We start from the raw sequence: 15,424 nt of genomic DNA on the forward strand, positions 1-15,424 counted from the left end.
AATTTGTACTCTTATTTTATCTTGTGACAGTTAAGGAGGTACTAATAAAAAAGAGAAATAACATACCATGATTTTGTTTTTTTTACTTTTGACACTAATTTGCTCAAAGTTTATAATCTTAAAAGGCTTAAAAAGTGGGCCGGCATAATCTGCATAATTACGCATTACCTTGTTACACGGAATTCCTGAAATTATGCTATAATGCCACTTCATGTAACTTTGCGGTAAAATATACCATGAATTGCGCAATTCGTGGTAAAACTTCACCACACCAACAGAATGTGAGCGGCTGTTGTACACTGGGCTCTTGTATAAATACCCCCTTGTGCCAAAAATTGACAGGAGGATGCACTTCGCGCTAAACTATAGAGGCAAATGAGGGATATACATTTAATATATTTACGTGTAATTTTGTCATGATTTCACGTAACTATGCGAAAGGAAATAGCGCAAATTTGCGCACCCAATTGAACACATAGGTAGAGCATTTAAAAGTAATCTTTGTGTTTGCAGTAGATGATGCTTTATGAGAAGGTGAAGAGGTAAGGCAAACCAGAGAGAACATTAATGGGAAACTTCAGGAATAAGTACAGAGACAGAAAAGGAGAGCAATAGACATACATTTCATACTAGAGACAAAATGCAAAAAAAATAATGGTTTGTGACTTTCAGAAGAAAGGGAAATATAAACGTTGAGGAAATAGGGGGATTAAAGCAGAAACTAATTCAATTTAGACAGTGCTAGGAAAAGAATGATGGGAGGAAAAATAAAAAGAAATAATGAATAAAGAAAGAAAGCTGTCAAATAAATAAAAAGGATGTGAATACAAAATAATCAGGGACTCTTTTCAAAGGCAACTGTTGACAGCTGTATAAATATGAGGAATGAAACACCCATACATGTATGAAAAAAGACCAATGCATATGTCATTCTAGAAATCCATGACTTTGTCAAGTCAGTAGATCTGTGAGCTTGTGCCTCCATATATGCACAGAATACCGCGATGACTCGCAATATCCTTATAGCCTTCAGTTGGCAGTACATTTTCCCATCTGTAAGACTTCGAATACCGTCATACACCCAAAAAACATGCTTGTTCTCCTATTAAAAGCTTATTCTTCTGTTAGAACACTTGCAGTTGGAAATGACACAAATTTACTCCTGTAATTACTATTACGGAAGAGTATTGACATAGCAAGGCCTTTCTCCATGCCAGCAGTGTCCAGGAGCATGGTTTGCATTATCCCCTTATCTTCCTTTGGCTAAAAGTATCTGTGAAGGCTCAGGTGTATTTGGTAATGAGGGCATACATGGCCTATCACCACCAGAGTAAAGGGGAGCCTATAAGAAAAAAGCTGGCCAGAAACAGATATTGGCAGAGAGTTTACAGTGGCTGGAGCTACAAAGAGAGAAAGAGGAAGCACCAGGGCATGTGCAGGAAGCATGCTATCACTGCCTTTAATAAATAGCGTGCACCAGCACTGGCACTGGAGTATGGGAAAGATGATAGGAAGCTCAGTCTTTTTTCCAGCTCTATGTTAAAGCTTCATGCCAGCAACTGTAAGTTGCAGAAAGCCTGAAGACAAAAAAAACTGGCCCAGTCTTAAAGTGAGCCGCTGGGGTGTGTGAGACTGCGATCATTCTGTGCAGGAACATGTCTTCAATTGCATTTAGCAAAATATCTCCAGAGCGTATTAGACGTATTAGAAGGAATAAAGTACCCCCACATGCATAAAAAATGATGCTGCTAGTCCCCTCAAATTTCTTTGACATTATTAATGCACTCAAGTCTGAAGACACATGTCCTTATATGATATCACAGAACTTTTCAATGGCTTTCTATTACCCTAGAGCCTAAACAGGTTGAGCACGTTCATGTCAGAATAACAAGGCCCATAGCTTGTGATAACAACATTTTGCAGCTGAAGTCTTTTTGCATGAAAACACTTTCAGGCACAAAAGGGACTCGCCTCGGTTGCAGGGCTGTTGCTGTTGTACCAAGGGCCACCGGCAGGACAAAAAACAAAAATGTAAGGATGGCACTGGGCGACACATAGATTTTTTACCCAAGATTTTATTATTAAATTACATTAAGAAAATAGTGCCATTGCACATTTTGGTACCTTTAGACATCTCTGAAATTATACTACTGATTTATTAATTCTGGAGTTCAATTGATTTTTATATACATGCAGACATGCATTAGTGGTATCACATTTTGATCAGCACTGTTTAAAGGCATTACAGATAAAAGAGCAAAAAAAACATAAGATGGTAAAGTTTCAGATTCTCCTCGTGCTGTTGATTAAGATCTAGAGAATCTTCAAAGCCTTTTTAGGGTAGAAAGGGAATTTGTTGGCCTCTGTGCCAAAGATAGTCCTCAAAAACCCATTTTCTCTGTTAAACCCTTGACATGTTTCGATAAGTCTGGTGCAAGCCTTCAAGTCACACTTCACCCCGGTCCCCGCTGGATTCCTTATAACGCTTATCGAAAGCGATATTTATTTTAAGAGTCTAAATCTGCTTCTTGCTGCGGCCAGGTAGCTTGACCGTTTAAGCGCGGGCTTTCTTAGGGATTAGGCAGCCGCACAAACCGAGACAATTAATGTCTTAACTTTCTCGTTTTGGAGAACATTACTTGACTCTTTCTATCTTGTACTTTGCTGGGTCAGTACTGGCGTGATGGCGACCGCAGTCCGTTCGCACGAGGAAAGGGCGTCACAATGTCAGTAAGTCGCTTTAAGACGCTACACGCTGCTCGTGCTGCGTCCGCCACGTGGGCGTCCCGTTCAGCCACGGGTGATTTGCTGCTGTCTGTCCTCGCCGCGGCAGCTACTTAGTGGATTATCACTCCGAATCAGACAAGTGGAGGAAGCGGGATCAGTGACATCTGAGCACTGGAAGCGCGTCATTCTGCAGCCTGTCAGCAGCCAGGGCTAGGTGGAATTAATTGCTCGGGCTGTCTGTAAAGTGTGGCTGAGCCATCAAGCACCCGGCAGGTTTCAAAACAAGCCATCTTCCTCTACTGCTCCCGGGCACTGAGATAGGGATCTGTGTCACTGGCTGCACTGTGTGCAATATTTCATGACCTGTTTCCTCTACTGCTCCCAGGTACGGGATAGGCATTTGTGAAATGTTGCAATATTTAATGGCCTGCTTTCTCTCTACGTCTCCCATGCACAAGGATGTACATCTGTGTCACTGGCTGCACTGCATGCAATATTTCATGCCTGCTCCCTCTCTACTGCTCCTGGGCCCTGCAATAGGCATTCGTGTCACTGGCTGCACTGTAGACGATATTTCATGACACTGCATAGGCATCTGTGCAACGTATGCAATATTTCATGACCTTCTTCCTCTCTACTGCTCCCATGCACAAAGATGTGCATCTGTGCCAAGGCTGCCCTAATGCAATAGTTCATGACCTGTTTCCCCTCTACTGCTCCTGGGCACTGCATAAGCATTTGTGCAATGTATGCAATATTTCATGGCCTTGCTTCTTCTATACTTCTGCCATGCGCAGGGATGTACATCTGTGCCAAGGCTGCCCTTATGCAATATTTCATGACCTGTTTCCTCTGTACTGCTCCTGGGCACTGCAATAGGCATTTGAGTCATTGGCTGCACTGTACACAATATTTCATGGTATGCTTCCACTCTACTTCTTCCATGCACAGGGCTCTGCATTTGTGTCACTGGCTTCGCTGTATGCAATATTTTATGACCTGCTTCCTCTACTGCTCCCAAGCACAGGGAACAATATCTGCATTAGTAGCTGCACTGTATGCAATCAAGGGAGCATTAGAGAATAAAATGGTTCAATGACATATGCTATTTGTAATTGGTCATATTCTAACTGATTAAAAGAAAAGGAAGGTGTTGTATATTTGTACTTCCTTCAATATGGCTACTTGGTGTCAGTAGCCCTTTCTTTGTGTTCCTACCTTCCCAAACTCCCATAGTACCTAAGAGTGTTCTATCTTGTTATGTGAAGGTTCCAGCCTTGGCAGTTGATGGTCTGGTCAGCTGTGAGGTTTTCTGCTCTGCTGTACTATCTTAATAAATCTATCTTAGGGTGCCGCTCGTAGTCGGTTTTTGGAATCTTGCCTTGCCGTTATTATATTGGAGGTGACCTGCCTTTGCTGGTGATCGCGTATTGGAACTTTGCTTTTCAGCTGGAGACCGGGACTGCAAGGCCCACCAGGCAGTGCGTTCTCCACACCCCGCACACCTGCCGCCTCTTCCCGCGTCTCCTCCCCTCTGCTGTTCCTGCTGCCTGGGCCCTTTAAAACACGACTCGCGGCCCCCGCTCCGCGGGAGCCGCTCGTAGTCGGTTTTTGGAATCTTGCCTTGCCGTTATTATATTGGAGGTGACCTGCCTTTGCTGGTGATCGCGTATTGGAACTTTGCTTGTCAGCTGGAGACCGGGACTGCGAGGCCCACCAGGCAGTGCGTTCTCCACACCCCGCACACCTGCCGCCTCTTCCCGCGTCTCCTCCCCTCTGCTGTTCCTGCTGCCTGGGCCCTTTATAACACCACTCGCGGCCCCCGCTCCGCGGGAGCCGCTCGTAGTCGGTTTTTGGAATCTTGCCTTGCCGTTATTATATTGGAGGTGACCTGCCTTTATTGGTGATCGCGTATTGGAACTTTGCTTGTCAGCTGGAGACCGGGACTGCGAGGCCCACCAGGCAGTGCGTTCTCCACACCCCGCACACCTGCCGCCTCTTCCCGTGTCTCCTCCCCTCTGCTGTTCCTGCTGCCTGGGCCCTTTAAAACATGACTCGCGGCCCCCGCTCCGCGGGAGCCGCTCGTAGTCTCTTTTTGGAATCTTGCCTTGCCGTTATTATATTGGAGTTGACCTGCCTTTGCTGGTGATCGCGTATTGGAACTTTGCTTGTCAGCTGGAGACCGGGACTGCGAGGCTCACCAGGCAGTGCGTTCTCCACACCCCGCACACCTGCCGCCTCTTCCCGTGTCTCCTCCCCCCCAGCCTGTTTCCTGTATTTCAGGAGGTCCTACTGCGCGTTTGCGCGACGCGTTTGCGGGACGCAGCTTGGGACGAAGCCCGGACAAAGGGCGGACAGTCCGAGACTGACCGCGACTGGACTGGGCCAGGATCCTTACTTGTTGTTTTCGTGGCTCACCTCGCGGCGCCTTGATCGTAAGACTTACTGTTGCTATCTTCCCTGAGTACTGTTCATGCTGTGTTCTACTGCTAATTGTTGTTTTCTGTTTTCTCCTGAGCTCCCTGGGTAACCGTGTTACCATCCTATATAGTGCATTATGTCTAAACAAAAGTCTTCCTCTGTCTCTAATACTATGGATAAATACCTAGTACAGGTAGTGAGTAAAATAAACAGTACACGAAGGATATCACTAGACTTGAGCTCCACACTTATTATCCCTACACAAAATTCCCCATCAGAACTAAACCTGGTCGAAGTCCCGATACAGGTACACTGTAGTGACACCCTAGATAATGTATTTTCCCAGGATGTTAATCTAGACCAAACCATCCCGACTGCCATTGATTTGGCCAATGACATCATAGATCAATCTAATACGTCTCTAGAAAATTCCCTCCCTCCCTCCCCTGTGTCCGTGCCAACAACTAGAGCAGTTAGAACATGTAGAAAGGGCCATATCAAACGTGGTGTGTTACGCTCTAGTAGAAAAAGGTTTGCTTCCCCTCCTAAAATTATGCCCACAAAAGATGCAACAGGGAAGCTTGGTGGGATGGTGACTCTGGAGGATGATCTAATTAAAAAAATTGTGAGCATGATTGATTCTAAGATTAAAAGCATTGTAAAACCGCTGATAGCCAAAATTGACTTTTTAACAGCCGAGGTACACAGGCTAGGGGGTTTCATAAACAAGACAGTGGAAGGGGCGGGCCATATACCAACTCCAACTCCAAGTAGAGCTGAATCCATAGTAAATGCACCTGGTGCTGGGATAGAGGGCAGGGATAAAGCGGCCCCAACTCCCCGACGTCCCATCACTGTGTACCCAATAATACCCAGGGAATAAACATTGGAGCTCTCCCACCCAAAACCATGGTTACAGGTATTGAGAAAGGCCCAGTTCAACTTATTGTAGAGGCCTCCCCCTTAGTCTTGGTCCTGGCCAATGTTCCTTCTTTAAAGCCGGGCCAAGTGGAATCTACTGCTTCCTTGATTAGCAAAGCTTTTTATTGGTTATCCAACAATATGTTGATATCCCCTTGGGGTAAACAGCAATTAGCTGAGGAAATCACTATGGCAAGAAGGGTGGATTGGATAGGGAACGGTGTCAAAAAATTTAAAGGTGACTGTGTAGTTTTGCACTTTTTAAATCCAGAAGTACTTCCTGAGGTTTTGAGGAACCTTTTTCCTCCACAACGTAGGAGCACAGACATTATTCCGTTAACTTTGGACTTTTTCTACCACTGTGGTAAAATAGGGAATCCGAGCATCTTAAAGACTAAGTGGAATCCGGCGTCACATAAGTGGGGCATTGTCCCCCAACCCAGTGAATGGAAAATCAATCTTGATAACAGATTTGGGGTACTGTCAGATTTGAACGAATGTGATTGACTCAAACTGACTGACAGAGTAGTGTTTAATGAACCAGTTGAGTAAAAAAACATAGACACTCCCATAGAGAAGGGGCCTGGTCTAACAAATACAATCTCCTTGTTTTCAGGGAAAAGGGCAGAGGAAGCATCTACTCCAAGTAATAAAATTGAGAACAGACACCTAGAGCCACAGTCAGTCCCCTCTATGGTAGATTTATGTCTTGCGCCTAGTTGTATCTGTGCTCGAACCTTTATGCCACCACTGTACTAATATAGAACCAGAAATAGGGTTGGGGGATGAATTACAAGGTACCTTCCCATCCCAGGTCCCCCCAGACGCAGTGGTAGATGAAACAGTAGAGACAGGGTTGTCCTTTCTTTCCTGGAACATCGCTGGAATCACAAACAAGCTGTCATCACCAGAATGGTGTACATTTATAGATCAATTTGATATTCTACTGTTCCAGGAAACGTGGTCAGTGATGCCAATACATCACCTAGGGTACCCTAATTTTTATATCCCAGCCACAAAAAATCTCAAGGGTCGTCCAGCAGGGGGTCTGATAATCTGGGTCCGCCAAAACTTAAGCTGCAGAATTCAACAAAGGAGCTCTCCACTTGACGACATATTGTCAGTTATTCTAACCTGGGCCAATGGTCATGGGATAGCCATATTTAATATCTACGCTAGGGGAGTAGCGGGCGGTAAAACATCAGAAGTAATAACTGCCCTGGATCATGAGCTTGAAGCTCTCCCAATACATCTGCCTTTCATTGTTGGGGGCGATGTAAACACCACTTTTGAACCGCTTGGCCAAAAAGATCAAACATTAACTGAAGAAGAGGATAGCAAGTGGGGCATCCCACAGTTAGAACTTCCCGTAGTCACTAGATGGACAGCGGTGGCCATCCAACTGAAGGCCCTATGTCTAGCAAGAGGACTTAGAGCTGCAAATGGTGAACCCCTTCAGATCGTCAGGGGAGCAAAACATTCGACAATGGTAGGTTCTCCAGCCGAATAGATTAAATTCTAGTGGATATTAGAATATGGCACAGGTTAATTGATATGGCAGTTAAAACCCAGATAGAGAGCGACCACAACCCTCTTTGTACGGTTTTTAAAGCAAATGCAGGGCTAAGGAAACCAAACCAGGGGAGTGGTAAAATAACCCTAGATATTGTAGCCTCGAACAACCAGCGCCACATTAAATGGGGTAGACTCATTGAGAATACGGAGAGGTTAGAAGAGCTTAAAAAAGTGGTGCTAGAAGAACTGGCTGAGATAAACCCACACGTAAAAAAGCAAAACTTCCCTGAAATTATGCTTGACGCCCACACAACCTTTTTTTCTAAGCTCCAGGAGTTTTTTAAGAAGGACAAGAAACCAGGAAAAGTCCAGAACAAATTGCCTAAATTGGGTTGGTACGATAAGACTTGTAGAGAAGCCCGCCAGAACCTTGGCACTGAACTTAGAAACAAGAATATTTTAGGCGTGAGAAAAGCGAGGGACACTTACAGGAAGGTTCAAAAAGAGGCTAAGAAAAAATGGGATGAGGCCCACTGGCGGGACCTCAAAACCGCCTGTGATGCAAGGAATCAGAGTCAATTTTGGGCTCTGGTCAAATGGGATAGAGGAGGGGTGGTACAACCACCACAAAACAATGTAGCCCAAGACCAATGGGTTGATTTCTTTAGACCACAATACGCCTGTGTGCTAACTGAAGGAGAATGTACCCTACCCCCTACAGTTTTCTACCAACGCCAGTTATTCACCCTAAAAGATGTCAGCACAGCGCTGGATTGTGTGACAGGGGGACGTGCCCCAGGAATGGATGCCATACCCGCAGATGTGTTCCTAAGGGATCGCCCATCCTGGTGCCAGTACTTTGAGTGGCTAGCTAACTCTGTGGCCAGAGGTGCACCAATACCGACCTCTTGGAAGGGCGAAGAAATAATTCCAGTTTTTAAAAAGGGAATTAAATCATTACCCAGCAACTATAGACCCATTAGTCTCATAGACTCTGCTCAAAAGATAATGGGTCGTCTAATACAAAACAAATTACAAACCTGGATTGATGAAAGAAACATTTTATCCCCCTACCAAGCTGGGTTTCGTCCTTGCACAAGTTCAGTTGATCAGGTCTTTTTTTTCATAGCCCTTTACTGGAGGAACGTGATGCTAACCAAGGGAACTCTTTATGCTGTATTTGTAGATCTAAAATCAGCCTTCGATTTAGTTCCTCGTTCTAAGCTTTGGGGGGTACCTGCTGAAGCTGGAATGGCCCCGGAACTATTGACACTACTCGTCCGTCTACATGAGAACAATTATGCTAGAATTAGGTGGGGTGCTCAGGGTGAGGTGACTGACACATTCCCTGTCGAGCGTGGGGTTCGGCAGGGGTGTGTCTTGGCACCAACACCATTCTCTATCTACATCAATGCATTGTAAACCATCTAAGCCGCTCCCCCACCGATGCACCAATTCTGGCAGGGGCGCGTGTGCCTGTTCTCATGTTTGCGGACGACACGCTCATAGTTTCCCGTACACCGAGTGGGCTCCAGAAGGCAGTTAACGCCTTCGGTGAGTTCTGCAAAGCACATGGACTTGAGATAAATACATCTAAAACCAAGTTCATGTGCTTAAACCAGTGGAATACCTTCAGGGGCTCAATACATTTCAATGGTATCCCCTTAGAACAGGTTGATGCTTTCACGTATTTGGGAATAAACCTCCAATGTAATTTGAGCTGGAAAAACCACATCGATATGGCTGTCTTAAAATTCCACCAACTGGCAGGTGTAGTGGCTCATAAACATAAAGCTTCATTGACCAAGCCCATCACTCCAGCCCTAGAAATTTACAACATGAAAGTGATCAGTGCCTCTCTATACGGTTCGGAACTTTGGGGTTTCTCCAACTTGAAACAATTAACACTGGCGGAAAATAGCTTTTTTCGCCGTCTGATTGGGGTTCCCCAAAGTACCCCTACCGTAGCATTGGCATATGACCTAGGCAGGAAAAACATCAAGGACCTGGCACGGCTACGTCCTTTACTATACTGGAGACGCCTTATGACCACCCCATAACTCGTGCATTATGCAACTGCCCTAAAGGATATCATCAGGGCAGATTGCTTTCATTCGATCTTGTGGTTAAAAGAAATAAGAGGGTTGCTCAGCAAACTGGAATTAGACTATCTGTGGAATTCTCCCAATGTTGAAAGCTTTCCATCAAAGGCTACATTAAAGAACATGTATTGGGAAATGGTATGGTCGCCCACTCAATGTACAGGTTCTAATACTAATTTAACAGGACGCTACTTGAATATCAAATCCGTACCAATTTGTGAGTCTTACTGGGACATTATTGAAAGGCCATTCGACAGAAAACTGTATTTTCAATTTAGAATTGGGACGCTTCCTACAAAGGCGTTTACCCGCAAATAGTCAGTAAACCAGGACGATAAATGTCCCTATTGCAAAGATCTGACAGAGAATACGGCCCACATACTGTTTGTTTGCCCCTTATATGTTAACCCACGCCGCAAATGGATCAAACCAGTGTGCTTAAATCTAGGAAAAAGCAGGTGCATAGAGGCGCTAAGAATACTGGAATCGGACTGTACACCTCATCTGGCAATTGCTGTTGCAAAATTCCTAGGTTGGTCTTGGACCATACGCACCCGCACTTTACAAAAGCTAGACACTGTTGGATGAAACAAATGATATTGTTGATTTGTTTTAATCTTATGTATCTAAATCCGTAAAATGACAGCACTATGTTTAATGAGCTTCTTAAAAGATAATGATTTTAATATTGTTGTAGTATTTATTGTGTAGGGTAGTATGTAAAATTGCTTTTATGGCTGCTGTTGAATAAAGTTTTTGAAACATAAAACACATAAACATCTATCTTAGTAACCTGAAGACGTGTCTTGCTGCCTACCTAATCTACTTACAACAGTAGGATTGTATGCACCATGCTGTTTACACTACACAGTAACATATCCATCTACTTAGTAACTTAGTCATAGATTTTTTACAGCACTAATTACCTCAACCAGGTTCATGAGTACTTTACAACGAACATATTCTATGGGTCAGTTACAAAAATTCACAGACAGAATATGGGCTGTGAAGTTGACCTGGGCAGAAAATGCATAAGAAGAACACAGAAGCCACATTTCGACTCGTATAATTTTACCAGGAATACAGAGGCAGCAGAAGCCCCATCATTATCCCTTCGTCCTCCCCATGATGACATTATACATTCTTTGCTGGTTATCAACTGCATGACTAAGTATGTTGCATATGCAGTCTCCTATTGCTTTTGGTACTGCATAATTGTATTTAATGATGGTGTGCAGTTAAGCAATAGAGTTCACAAAATCCTCTGTAGACCTTTACCACATTGGAAATGACCAGATTTGGTCCAGCACAAGGCTAGAGTAAATGCCTATCATTGTGGTAAGTGGAACAGGTCCCCGCATTCTTTGAGGGGTTGTAGGAAAATTGTTTTTTTCCACAGGAAGGAAAAAAACTGAAAAACTAAACAATTGTGCAATCGTAGACAGTTTCCAAATCCAAACTATAATGTGTGTACAATTAGACATTGTGAAAACAGCAACGTTCAAAAATGTGACATTATATTGTCCATTGTGCACCTGCAAATGTCCTTTCCAGGTATTCTGCTGCCAGTGTTCTCTGAATTCCAAAAAGCGTCAAATCTGTACCCATTTGTAGGACCACTTCTACTTGGTTGTGAATTGGGAACTGTATATTTATTCATAAAAAAACCTGCATTGAAAACTTGAGGCTGCAACATACTTACAAACGTTAGGCACCTAAAGGCATACTTAAAGATCAGCAGACAACGTGATTAAATCAGAGGTAACCTAAGACAGTTCAGAGGTCCTGCAAGTAGAAACAAATAGGCAGCAATTGCTATGTCTGGCAACCCATGAAATACTTACAGACTTACTGTTGAAGTGATGGATTGAGTTAATTTTTCTTTTAGCATTTTAGAGTAAAATTTGTTCTCTCCCTGGGAAAAAGTAACCTTTAGGAAACACAAAATAGCTAAGCATTTTGCTTAGGGTCATATGCTATGTTGTGTTATGTATTTTTGTTACGCGCACTATGAGGGTATCCTCATATCTGTTTTTTGCATTATATTCATGAGACGGAGAAAAGATTTAACTTACTTCTGCCTACGCCCTCATTTAGGGAAGAGAGGAGAAGTCACGGGAGCAGCCCTATAGATCCCAAGTGGAACATGGACACACATACCTATGGTACAACAATGCCCACAATCACGCCAGTACTGCACAATCAATCAAGTGATATTTTCAATGTAGCACAGAACAATTAATGAAGAAAGACAAAATCAGTCACCATGAATATAGAGAACAAAAACTTCTTTATATGACATTCAAGCAGAATGCATAGACAAAGATCATACATTACAACCATGGAAAGAAATGCTTGGTATGAAGACTGTACACATGGTGCCAGTGATATAAAAACATACAGAGCACAACGTGATCAGAAAGATCAATGTGAAAGACTATCGATACAAATGTGCAGAGCGTTCAGCTCCAAATGTCCATAAAGTTCATATTACACACCTTGCATGTGTCTGGTTTGAGTTTGTCTTTGATGCCTGATACGTCAACGGCATTTCGACCCATACTAAGATGAATGGGTCTTCATCAGGATGAAGGAATTTGAACACATTTGCACTACGCTCATTTAGAAAAGGTTGCAAAGTGAAGAAAATGTTGCTAAATGTGCAGAAATTAGTTTTCCAGGTATATAAAAACACGATTTTGGGTTTAGAAAAAACGGGTATACTCTGTTGCAAAAATGCAGTTAAACTACTTCTCAGCATGGGAAATCCTTGCCTATTGCCATCTGCACAAAGATGTTGCTAAATTCACAGCCTTAAGTGTGGAAAATACAAATTCTGTACGTAGTCACACTTTAATTTTGCCTTTGCAGCACAATTATGATTACCAGAATAGTGTCACTACTGAAAATAACTCAACAAACTCTAAATGAGGTGCTAAAGTTTGCTAATTTATTTGGCAACTTGAGTAATTCAGCGCAGCATATGATCTCTTTGTATATTCTTAGGTGCTGTAAATATTTACCGTAAATACTAAAACAAGAATGAAAGCAAAAAATGTTTGCGAGAGATAGAGTATACCAATTTACATGAGGTCTTTCAAATTTCCCAAAGAGATATAATTGTTGATGCACACTAGCCCGATCTTTGGCCTTATAGTGTATGTGTTTCTCTGTGTAAAAATGTTCCTGCTTTTAATAGAAGAAAGGTTCATATTTGTTATTAGATATCGATGTCCTGTTACCTCTATTTGTAATTATATGAGGTTTTATGTTTGTATTTGTTTATTCGAACAAGTACTACTGAGTCAAATTACTCTGGATCAACAATGGTATATTATTGAAAACATTGCTGCAGAACCTGAAACTGGAAAGGGGTCATTTGCTAAGGCTGAAACACAAAGCAGAACAAAGTGGCACAAATTGACACACAGTGACATAATGGAAGAGATGTGGCCAAACGACCAGAGCTGCCAACTTTAGAATTGGGAGAACATTCATTACCATTATAAAAGCCTACTGATGCAGAGCAATTTTTAAGCAGAGTCGTAGAAGTATCAGAACAACCAGTCTCTTAGGTAGTTGCTCTAAGGTCAGCAGAGAGAGATGGGTTTTTTTCCCAGGCTGTCCTAAAGCCTCCCACATGAGACTTAAAGTTACCTCACGTTCTACTTGTTCATCCCTGATAGGGAACCATATGCTTTACTATAGTCATGCATTTGTCTTCACTGTCTTGCTATCCAGCATGCACCAGCTTGAAAATTCTGGTGGCAAGAGCGTGTAGGATGACCATGCACAGCTCTTCTTCAGGGATAGTCTGTTCATGACAGACATGCAGGAGCACTGGTGGCACATACTGGTTCTCTAGAATGCCCTGCAGGTGCCTCCTTATTGTGTTTTCCCACTTTGTCTCTATGTCCACTTGATGACCCGCAAGCATTCACTAACACAGTAGCAGCAAGTTAAAGTTATTTTTCTAATCTCTTCCCTGCTGGGATGGCTGCCTCCGCTATGGTAGGAATTGTTTTTCCTGGAGTGGAAGGGTGAAGATATTTGGTAAGATAATCAGCAGGATTTTTGCTGCCTGACTGATACATTAAAGGGAATTGGTGCAACTGTATTTGCTGAATCCATGTCTTGATATGAGGAGGGGGTGCCTTACCGACCCAAGAAACCGCACCTGCCTTGGCTCTGTCGTCTGTGATGATTGCAAATGAGTGCCTGTACAGTTGTACATGAAGGGGGTTCCCATTCTGTTGGTGAATTATAGTACTTTGTCAGGACTTGTCTGGGATAGGACTCAGGAAAAGCGTGTCCTCTTTTGATATTTAGGAGCAGCATAGCCATCTGTCCATAAGAAAAACAAAAAACGGATGTCTTGAATTCTTTAATTAATCTCAGCCACTGGTTAACACTCGGGCCACATTCTTGTCCCTTGTTTTTAGTTCAAATTGCCACACTACACAGACACCAACAATATGCAAATCACATAAAAACTGTTATATAAAAAAAACGTGTTTGTAATAACTTCTTACAAATACATTAAAAGATAGCTGTCAGTGTGTGAACCTGTGCATGCACCTGCAGGCTGGTGTCCTTGAATGTTTTTGTAGGTAAAGTTTAAGAAAAACACTCAAATGATGGCTGCTCTTGCTTGCATATTTACACACATGTGCACACAAGCAATTCATTTTAGAAGGGGTAGAAAGTCAATTCAAGGATGGGCACCCTTACATGTACATGTGTGCACGCACACCCAAGAGTGCACATTTCTTGGAATGGTTAAAAGCCCATTTTAAAACATTGCCACAGTGAAGAGTGGGTATGGGATGCACTGCAAATGGCTACAAGGCCTAGTAGCAAAGCCTGGGAAGCTGACGAGCCCTCGGATTAAAATGAGTTAAAAAAAAAACAATTCTCAAGCACACATTGGCCCACGGACAGTGGAACTGAGAAGGAATTTTTTCGAGTTTCGATAGAATACCGTCACCCACAGATAAAAAACAAATAGCTCAAGTGGGCTGACCCACTGGCCTTTTTGGGTCGATGCCTACCAGACAGCATAGCTGTCTGGTTTCCTAAAGACATCTTGGGACATTCAAAAGGCTTCCCTGAGAATGCATTCTGGCCATCGCATACTATTGGCTTTACTTCTTATAACTCGCATTCTCTGGCTTTCTATTTGCTTTCTTTATTTTTAGGTCGAGCATCAGCATGCATGTGCTATATGCAAGACCTGCTGTGATCACTCAATGGAGTGTAATTACATCTGCTTCATGCAATTGGTTAAAAACTCTATTGATCTTGTTTCCTGGCTCCTTATTGGCCGGTGCTTCTGACACATCACTTTCATTTGAAAGCAAGGAGCACCAGATAACTACAGTTTCCTTACCCTGTAGGTTTTTATCTTTTTGTGTAGGGACTATTTTTTATTTATTTTTTAACCGCCCCATTCCGTGCTTTATCTTTAATGTCGACTGTGCCCCTTTCTTTAAACGAGCCGTGTCTAAAGAAATGGTGTTGCCTGCCAAGTCAATAACAAGCATTATTGTATTACAAATGCTTGTTATTTTCTTAGCCTGCAACTCCATTTCTTTACATTAGCCACGTCTAAAGAAAGGTGTGCAACCACCAATAAAGTGAAAGAGCAGCATGGGGCGCCTTTACAAAAAATAAATTGTGTGTGAATTTCACAAACACTTGTTTTTTGTTTTTTTTTAAAGCGGCCCATGACGCGCTTT

Source organism: Lissotriton helveticus, chromosome 10 (genome assembly GCF_964261635.1).
Source record: "Lissotriton helveticus chromosome 10, aLisHel1.1, whole genome shotgun sequence".
NCBI classification, from domain to species: Eukaryota; Metazoa; Chordata; class Amphibia; order Caudata; family Salamandridae; genus Lissotriton; species Lissotriton helveticus.